Source organism: Pipistrellus kuhlii, unplaced genomic scaffold (assembly GCF_014108245.1).
Source record: "Pipistrellus kuhlii isolate mPipKuh1 unplaced genomic scaffold, mPipKuh1.p scaffold_m20_p_4, whole genome shotgun sequence".
Lineage (NCBI taxonomy): Eukaryota > Metazoa > Chordata > Mammalia > Chiroptera > Vespertilionidae > Pipistrellus > Pipistrellus kuhlii.
The window spans coordinates 89,862,058-89,872,436 of NW_023425540.1; positions in this window are offsets into that span (position 1 = coordinate 89,862,058).

The window sequence follows — 10,379 nt, forward strand, 5'->3', positions numbered from 1 at the left end:
GAAACCAGGTGGCGGAGGCGCGGGGACGCCGGATGGGGAGCGTCTGCAGGGGCGAGTGAAGTTCCGAGGGGCGCCCTCACGAGATGGGCAGATCGGGACAGGCAGATTGCTGTCATTTCCCTAGTTGGGTTTGGGGTTTGGCTGCTGGCCCATGCCCAGCCCGTGCAGGGTACCGAACCAGGCTAACGTGATTGCGGGACCTATCCCGGCGGCGGGCACGAAGCCAACAGCCTGACGTCCGTCTCCGCAGAAAGGCCGTTCAGGGCTGCGGCTGTGTGAATCGGCAGGTGTCCCTTGCCCTCAAGTTGCAGGAGCGTCTGTATCACAAGATCCAGGGAACTTTGTTGACCAAAATCGGATGTTAACTTTAAAGCAGGAATTTATTCTTTGCCTTTCAATAACTTACCAGTGGTCAGCAAACTCATTAGTCAACAGAGCCCAATATCAGCAGTACAACAATTGAAATTTCTTTGGAGAGCCAAATTTTTTAAATTTAAGCTATATAGGTAGGTACATTGTTATTAACTTAAGGTCCTCCTATGCTGGCCTTTGCAAAATCTCAAGGAGACGAAGAGCCGCGTGTGGCTCGCGAGTCGCAGTTTGCCGACCACTGACTTAATGGTTCACATAGCCAACGAATGGAATAAAAAGGACCTGCTTACAGCCAAGGGCGACGATGACCAATCCTTAAAGGATTTAAATCATATTTAGGAGAATAAATATCATCACGGATTAAAAGTCCAAATAAAATAGCAGAAGTGTTAAAAGTGCATTGTTTAATATCTTGACAAGGAAATGGCACTTAAAGAGATGTTTTTATATTTTTTATTGATTTCAGAGAGGGAGAGAGAGAAACATCAATGATGAGAGAGTCATGGATTGGCAGCCTCCTGCGTACCCCCTGCTGGAAATAGAGCAGAACTCCAGGCAAAACCCAGGCATGTGCCTTCACCTGGAATCCAACTGTGACCTTCTGGTTCATAGGGGGAGATGCTCTGAACCACATGGCACAGAGATTAGAAGTTTCAAAGGCAATTGGTATACATAGATCAAAGTGATATAAAACAATAAGGAATAGATCACCTACTGTCTACATATGTGTAGTTGCTGGTGGAATCCTGATTTATGTAAAATAACCTGTATTTATATTTACTTTTTGTAGTGTTTCTGTTAAGTTCCTTTTTAAAAACTATATTTTATTGATTTTTAAAAATATATATTTTATTGATTTTTTACAGAGAGGAAGGGAGAAGGATAGAGAGCTGGAAACATTGATGAGAAATATCGATCAGTCACCTCCTGCACACCCCCAACAGGGGATGTGCCCACAACCAAGGTACATGCCCTTGACCGGAATCAAACCTGGGACCCTTCAGTCTGCAGGCCAACACTCTATCCACTGAGCCAAACATGTTTCGACAAGTTCCTTTTTTTAAAAGGCTGAAAAATCAATTGGAAAAAATGAAAATTAATATTAATACTATTTACAACTCTGCAGACTTTTAGGTTTAAGCACTGCAAACATGCTACTGTAAGCAAAAATGCTATAGTAAACTGTGTTTAGGCCCAGAACATTTTGTTGCAAAAAAATTAAGAGGAATTAGAAAATCCATATAATGTGAAAGGTCGGTAGGGCACTTAAGAGTGAGGTAGGTGTGTTAAAATGCAGATTTTGAAGCTCTACAACCTTTCTAGAGATGGGCTGCAAATTTATTTTTATTTGTTTATACTTTATTGGTTTCCTAGGGAGAGGGAGAGAGAAACATCAATGATGAGAGATAATCATCATTTGGTTGCCTCTAGCACCCCACCCCTGCCCCCCACACTCCACTGGGGATTGAGCCTTAAACTCGGGGCATATGACCTGGAGACTTCCTGGTTCATAAGTTGATGCATAACCACTGAGCCATGCCATGGATTACAAATTTAGATCCAGTCCTTCCAGAACCCACTTTGAAGAGAACTGATTATAAGATTTGACAAATTAGTGTGTCAGGGGCTGCTAATTGTCCCCTGGTGTCCATTGTCCCACTCCTCCTCTTCCTTCTCTTCTTCTTCTTTTCCTTCTTCTTCTTCTTCTTCTTCTTCTTCTTCTTCTTCTTCTTCTTCTTCTCCTTCTCCTCCTCCTCCTCCTCCTCCTCCTCCTCCTCCTCCTCCTCCTCCTCCTCCTCCTCCTCCTTAAAAATAACTGCTTTATTATATCTTCTTGTAGTAATAGAATCTTACCCCCAATAGCAGGCAAATAGCTGTCAAGGTAGCTTTATGTTTCTTGGCCTCCCTTAGGGCAAAAGTGAAGCTATGTGCCAAAGTTTTTTTTACCAATGGACAAGAGTGAAAGGGATGTAGGCAACTTCTGTGTCATGTCCCCAAAAGAAAATTGCTTGAATGTTAACAATTGGTGAAACTAGGTGAAGGGTACATAGTTGTTTACTGCACTATTCTTTCAAATATTCCTATTTGAAAAGCATTTCAATAAATAGATAGGGTTTTTTGTTTTTAAAGGAATTTGCTTGCTTTCCTTCTCCTCTACTTCACCTTTCCCGTAGAACATGGATGCAGTGGTAAGCCCCTTCAATCACACAAGAGAGGCAAAACCCTACCTAGGTTCTTGCTACTCAAAATATGGTCTGTGGTCCAGCAGTAGCAGCATCACTTGGGAGCTTATTAAAAATGCAGAACTTCAGGCCTCACCCAGATTGACTGAGTCATAATTTGCATTTAAGACTCTGCATTTAACAGATCCCTAAGTGATTTATATGCATATTAAAGTGTGAGAAGCATGCTCTAGCTGATGATAGAGTTATAACATTCTACTGTCTGTAGGGTTCAATGTACAGCTGAAAGTATTGTAAAATGAGTTTCAGATAAACTGTCAAAACTGAAAAGGGCATACATAGCCATTCAAACTTTAAAAACACTCTCTTTAAACACAAATGAGAACATAATAATGATAGCTCTTTCCCCAGGGCTTACTATGTGCAGGCACTGTGTTAAGCATCTTACACAGAATCTCATTTATTCTCAGAGCAGTTGTTTCAGTTAGGTACCATATGTTACTGCAGGGATATTCAAGATGGTTGTCCTCCTAAAAACAGTCCATCTTCTCCTATTGTGTTGACTCCACCCGCAAAATGGTCTTAATCTTCTAACCCATTAAGGTCAGCCATTCCCCCTTGGCTTGGTGATTGGCTCAGATAACTCAGCATGTGGGAGGGATATCTCTTGGTCACAGGGATTGGCTCAGGAAAGGTCTAATCAGCAATGAACTCAATACTGATTGGTCCTCCTACTCTTTGCCTTCCTGGTTTCTTTTTCTTCTTCTTTTTATTTTTTTTATTTTTTATTTTTATTTTTATATATTTTATTGATTTTGTACAGAGAGGAAGGGAGAGAGATAGAGAGTTAGAAACATCGATGAGAGAGAGTCATCGATCAGCTGCCTCTTGCACACCCCCTACTGGGGATATGCCTGCAACCAAGGTACATGCCCTTGACCGGAATCGAACCCGGGACCCTTCAGTCCCCAAGCCGATGCTCTATCCATTAAGCCAAACCGGTCTCGGCTTCTTTTTTTTTTTTTTTTTAATACATTTTATTGATATTTTACAGAGAGGAAGAGGGATAGTTAGAAACATCGATGAGAGGGAAACATCAATCAGCAGATGCCTCCTGCACACCCCCTACTGGGGATGTGCCCGCAACCAAGGTACATGCCCTTGACCGGAATCGAACCTGGGACCCTTCAGTCCACAGGCCAATGCTCTATCCACTGAGCCAAACCGGTTAGGACTATTTTTCTCTTGCCTACTCATGGCTCTTCTAATCCTCTGGCCATGGGTCAAGCAGAGAGATACCAGAGGCACTACCAGTGGACAAAGCCAGCAGTCTTTACTCCTCTAGTCTAGCCACATTCCAACCTGCCAAATAAAGACCAGTCCTTCATGGAACACTTAGAAAAAAACCCTCAATTCCTGCCTCCTCAGCTGTAGAACCGTCCCCCAGCTTAGAGAGAGGAAGGTAATCAGGTTCCTCTGGGCCGGGGAGGGCAACAAGCTACCATCTATATTTGCAGGCTCAGTCTTTCCTGAGCCCTGGTTTAATTACTACTCTGTTAATTATGAAAGTAATACATACTATCATATAAGTGTCAACTTTCTCTGCAGCTCCACAAAGATCTAAGGTCAGGACCTCTTCAGAAATTAGGGCACTTTAATTGTCACCTCTCCCTTCTAGTTCCCAAGCTCTCATCTGGCCTAGAGAGGAACAAAGTTGGATACTGCTCTCTTTTACCAACTAGGGTGGATTGCACTGTCTAGGGTAGGGGTGTCGAACTCAATCAGAGAAGGGGCCAAAATCTAAAATCCAGCCTAAATCGCGGGCCGAATGGTTTACTGAACAGTCATAAACTGTCATTGTGATGGAAACGCAGCGGAGTGCAGTGATGACAGCGCGGTGCGGGCCACATTGCAAGGCCTGGCGGGACGGATTTGGCCCGCGGGCCTTGTGTTTGACACATGTGGTCTAGGGCCCTACTCACTATACTCCATCCGATGGACTGGGGTTGGGGAGAGGGGAAAGCAGGGGCTGGTGATCAGGTTTCCCCAGCAAACATAAAGACATTCAGGTATAAATGGCATTGCAATGAGCAGTCTTGTACAGAAACCTGCACACAGCTCAATTATTTCCTTAGAGAAAATTCCTGGAATGTTGGTTAAAACTTTTCAAGGGAGAAGGCTCCTGTCTCACACATCCTTTCCAAGAGGCAAGGTATTATCATTCATCATTCCTTCTCTGCAAACTAGGTGAAAAAGATCTCACTATTTTAATGTGTATTTCTTAGTAAGTTTGATCACTTTTTCTTATTTTCATTAGCCATTTATATTTCTTCTCTATATGATTTCTACAGATGTGTTCAACATGATATTTTGATTTTGATTTAATCTGAGGGAATTTTCTGACATAAAAAAAAATTTTTTTTAGAAGTATTCATGCCCATGGTAACTTTTTAAAAGCAAAACAAAAGGGTATATGGAAAGTAAGTTTCCCTCCCTCTGACTCTGAATACCAGAACTCTACAGGTAACTACTGCTACCAGTGTCTGGTATTCTCTCAGCGATCTTATTTACACAGACAAGCAATATGACATTTTCACAAATAAAAAGCGAGTATGAGGGAGATGAAGGCCATGCTTGGATATTGGATTCTTTTCTTCTTTCTTCCAGAACAGACAGTGGGCACTGTGCCAGGAGCTGTGGTTATAAATGGTGACTGAGATACATTCTCTACCTTTGAGAAGATGTGAGATTACAAGATGGTTTGATAAGGATTTCAACAGAAGTACTTACACAGGACAATGGAATGAGTGAATGCGTATTTACTAAGTGTCTGTTACATGCTACTCATTGTGTTACAGTACTTCCTGAATGTCCTCATTTACTTTCCTAATGACCCTGAAAGGTAGGTACTGTTGTCCCACTTACAGATGATGAAAGACACCCATCCAACCAGGTCTTTGTAGCATGCAGCATGAAGCTTCTTTCCTCAGCAACACCATGAAGAATGAAAGCCAAGAAACAAATGAATTGGTTCATTATTTATTTTTTTTAATATATATTTTATTGATTTTTTTCTTTTTTTTACAGAGAGGAAGGGAGAGGGATAGAGAGTCAGAAACATCAATGAGAGAGAAACATTGATCAGCTGGATGTGCCGCAACCAAGGTACAAGCCCTTGATGGAATAGAACTTGGGACCTTTCAGTCCAAAGGCCAATGCTCTATCCACTGAGCCATCATTAAGCTGGTTCATCATTTAAAGGCATGATGCCTTCTCTTGATCATAATTTTCCTGACACACCCAGGAGAACAGCTAAGTTTCCAAAAGCAGTCTTTCCAGGAAGACCTTAAAAATATTTTTCCAGGGTCTCAGAAACAGATCATAAACAAACCCTTTCATGGCAAGCCCTGGGGGACAGTCAGCTTATTGACCATCTCTCGGCAGCTGAGGAAAGCAAAGTTATATATTGGCTAAGATCTAAGCAATTAGGGGAGAGACTGGGGAAGGAACTCAATTTTAAAATTACAAATCCCTACACCACAGCACCCGTGTCATTAATGTGGAAAATATGTATCAGTGGGGCTGTTTCAGTGCTTAGTATCATTAGGCATACTTCTGAAGAAGCAAATGGCCAACTCTACTCCCTGATTCAGGCTCTGAACCTGATCTCAGTTCTGCCGAGTCTTGGGGCACAATGCCCCTAGATCAGCGATTTTCAACTGCTGTGCTGCAAGAGGAACACTGGTGTGAGCAAGGATTTTTAACACATGCAATAACAGACTATTTAGTGAGGGGCACTGACCTCTTTTCCATTAGACTTTTAAATAAAAAAATGACAACAGCCAATACAATAGCTGTGAATGAATCAAAGTTATAACCTTTTTATTATCAGATCAGAAAAAAATATATTGTGTGTGTGCCAGAATTTTAGTAATTACTTTATGTGTGCCATGAGATGAAAAAGGCTGATAATCGCTGCCCTAGATTAAATCGACTAGCAACCAGGCCTAAGCAGATCTGAATGAACTTTGTCCACACGAAGACAACCCCCTCTGCTACATTCCACTCCGATACATTACACCTGGTTACATTCCACGTACCCACAGCCCAAGACACAGACTAAGCTCAGGCCAGGACTAGGACCAGCACTCTGGGCTACTCATTCACCTCCCACCGGCAGGACTCAAGTATTGGGACCACAGGGCACTGCCGGATGGACCCAACTCTCAGTATCGATAATCTTTCAGGTTCCAGAGTTTCCTTGTCTTCTTGCTTGCTTCCTGCCTGAAACATTACAAACCTGGGGAGTCACCCTAAGTTAGCTCCATTTCAGGGTGCCATCCTGCACGGAGCTCACCAGGGAGACCCAGGCAGCGGAACCGGAAATACTTGCTTGGAAACCCTGAAAAAACTACATCTCCCAGCATGCCCGGTGAGCCATTGGTCTGGCGTTACTGGTCAACACTGGAAAACTGGCCTGGCACTGATTGGCCGAGTTGTTCAGGTGGTTGGAGCATCCTCCCAGACACCAAGAGGGAGGCAGCTTCCATTCCCGGTCTGGACTTGTAGGGGAGGCAGCGGATAAATGTTTCTCACACCCATGTTTCTCCCCTCCTTCCTCCCCCCATGCCTGCCTGTCTGTCTCTCCTCCCCCACTCCCACCACCACACACACTTCCTCCAGTCCTGGGGTGAGGATTTATTTTTATTTTTATTTTTTAAAGAGAAAACTGGCCCCTCCGCCCCGGCTGGATTTGCTCAGTGGATAGAGCTTAGGCTTGTTGACCAAGGGTCCCGGTTAGATTCCGGTCAAGGGCAGTACCTGGGTTTCAGGCTCCCCGTGCCCTAGTCAGGGCTCGTGGAGGAGGCAACCAATCAATGTGTTTCTCTCACATCGATATTTCTGTCTTTCCCTCTCCCCATTCTCTCTAAAAACCAATGGAAAACTACCCTAGCGTGAGAATTAAAACACACACACACACACACACACACACTGGCCCCTCCATGGTACACTGGCCAACCACTTCCGGCAGCTTTGGGAAAGTTGGGAAGAATGGGAGTGGGGGAGACACAGTGGCTGGGACGTGTGGTCTCAGATATTAATGGGTCGCATTCTGCTGTTTCTGCCTGGGTAGCAGGAGGTTTTTGCAAAATTATTAGTTCCAGAGCAGTAAGTGGAGCCCAGGAGTAAGCCTTTGGGTGCGGTGCGTAAAGGAGCTTTGCAGAGAAATTGGACCTCTCAGGACTAATTTCACCCCTCCCAGTCCTGACCTGAAGTCCCTGAGGAGTCTTGAAAAAGACCCTCCCAACCGGGTCGCGGGCGAGATCAGGTCCCTTCTCCCAATCTTTTAGAAGAAGGTACTCCTGTGTAACAGAGGTGTTGTTGGTGGGATGGGCTTATCTCCAAATAGCCCTTCACCTAGATGTCTCCCCCTAGGAGAAACGGCTTACCAGATTCTTGCTTTCAGAATCACCACCGGGGAGCCGGCTATAACAGAGTACCTCAAAGTGTCTTTCTGAAATGCTGCCCAAATTACAGATTTCCAGGATTCATTACACACCTGTTGAATAAACACAAGCAAAACCTTTAGGTTGCCTGCCTGTGTGGCTCAGTGGTTGAGCTTCACTTATGAACGGTTGAATTTCTGGTCAGAGCACAAGCCCTGGTTGCAGGCTAGATCTCCTGTAGGAGGCATCCAATGGATGGTACTCTCTCGTCATTGATGTTTCTACCTCTCTCCCCCTAACCCTTCCTCTCTACAATAAATGAATGCAAAACATGCAAAATATTTTATTTTGGACTCAGAGCTTGCAAACCACCAGAAGAGCTACACAGGAGAAGAACCTTTTAAATGTATCACATATGGCCCCTGGCCAGTGTCACTCAGTAGTTAGAGAGTCAATCCACGAACTGAAGGGTGCCGGGTTTGATCCCCAGTAATGGGTGTGTCCCTGGGTTGCAGGTTTCATCCCTGGCCAGGTTGGGGTGTGTTACGGGGTCAACCAATGTGTTTCTCTGACATCGATGTTACTCTTTCACATAGAGGTCTCTTTCTCTCCCTCCCCTTACCCTTCCTTTCACTCTCTAAAAATCAATGGAGCCCTAGCTGGTTTGGCTCAGTGGATAGAGCATCAGCCTGTGGCCTGAAGGGTCCCAGGTTCCATCCTAGTCAAGGGTCAAGGGCACATGCCTGGGTTGTGGGCTTAATCCCTGGGGGGGGGGGGGGGGTGCAGGAGGCAGCTGGTCAATGATTCTCATCATTGATGTTTTTCTTTCTCTCTCTCCCTCTCCCTTCTTCTCTGAAATCAATAAAAAATATTTTTTAAAATCAATAGAAAAAATATCCTCAGGTGAGGATTAACAATAAATAAATAAATGTACCATGTGTAGGAAATTTTTCAAGTTAAATTGCATCTCATTATTCATCAGCAAACCTATAAAAAATCGTGTAAATATAGCAAATTTTCATTATTGCTTGTGCTTCCCAATATCTATACTGAAAATTGAGAAATGATTACCCTATTTGTCCCAGGTATTGGGCTAAGCATTTTATACACATTCCATGTAATATTATCATTTAATTTTTACCACAACCTTGATCTAGGCACTATGATTTCTATTTCACAATCAAGGAAATATAAACAATGTCACAGCTAGTGAATGAAGCCAGGATTCTAACTCAATAACTCAATTACTGTTCAAATTCCATTTGTATGAGCTGGAGCATAACACAAACTTTTTTAAATTTAGTTTTCATTAAAGTAAAGGTTATTGCTATAGTTCTTTTAATTTTGCTTACATGGTTTTTAAAGAAGTTTTAGAAGGAAGAGATTTATTTTTATTTTTTTCCCATTCTGCAGACATTACATCTAGGAAAGTAAAAACGACTGTTTAGTGAGCATGCTAGATACTTTCCATATATTACATAATTTAATCTTCAGAATAAATCTATATAATAGTTATTCTTAAAGGAGTTGGATTTAAAAGTTTTATTTAGAGCTTTGTTGCAATAGGTAATGAATAATCTACTCACATCTCCCCGTTTAACATAGAAAAGTTAAAACTAAAAACAAGTGACACTTTGTAGCTGTTTTAAGTTTTTGATTCCTGAGATTTCATATAATTAAGTGGTATTGTTTTCTTTTTAAATTATTTTTTATTAATTTCAGAGAGGAAGGGAGAGAAGGGAAATGGAAACATCAATGGAGAGAATCATTGATTGGCCGCCTCCTGCACAGTGGGGATCCAGCCCACAACCCCGGGCATGTGCCCTGACTAAGAATTGAACAGTGACCTCATACTTCATAGATCAGCACTCAACCACTGAGCACTGGCCAGGCAAGTGGTATTGTTTTGATTAGTCATACAAACTGAGACTACAGATTTTGCTCAAAGTAATCTGCCAATTTAACACATGTGTGCAAAGTAGGTTATAGTTTGTCTGAAGAGTCTGTTTTGAATTATTCATTAAACTTATTTCTATAGCATTTCAGTAGGAAAGTGTCTACTTTGACCATCTGTTTAAAAAGTAACTGAACGATCTTCATTAGAAATGTGTGTATACATTCATCTGCTTTAATTTTGTAGCCTGAGAGAGCTATTGAGCTGATAACAGTATGACCGTCATCCATCTTTTCAGGCCCATTGGACTACAGGTGATTTGACTTTTATTTATTTATTTATTTATTTATTTACTTACTTACGTTACTTACTTACTAGAGGCCCAATACATAAAATTTGTGCATGAGTGCAGTCCCTAGGCCTGGCTGCATGATTGAAGTGGGAGTGTTTGGCGTGGAAGTGCAGGTCATAGTTGACCTCTGG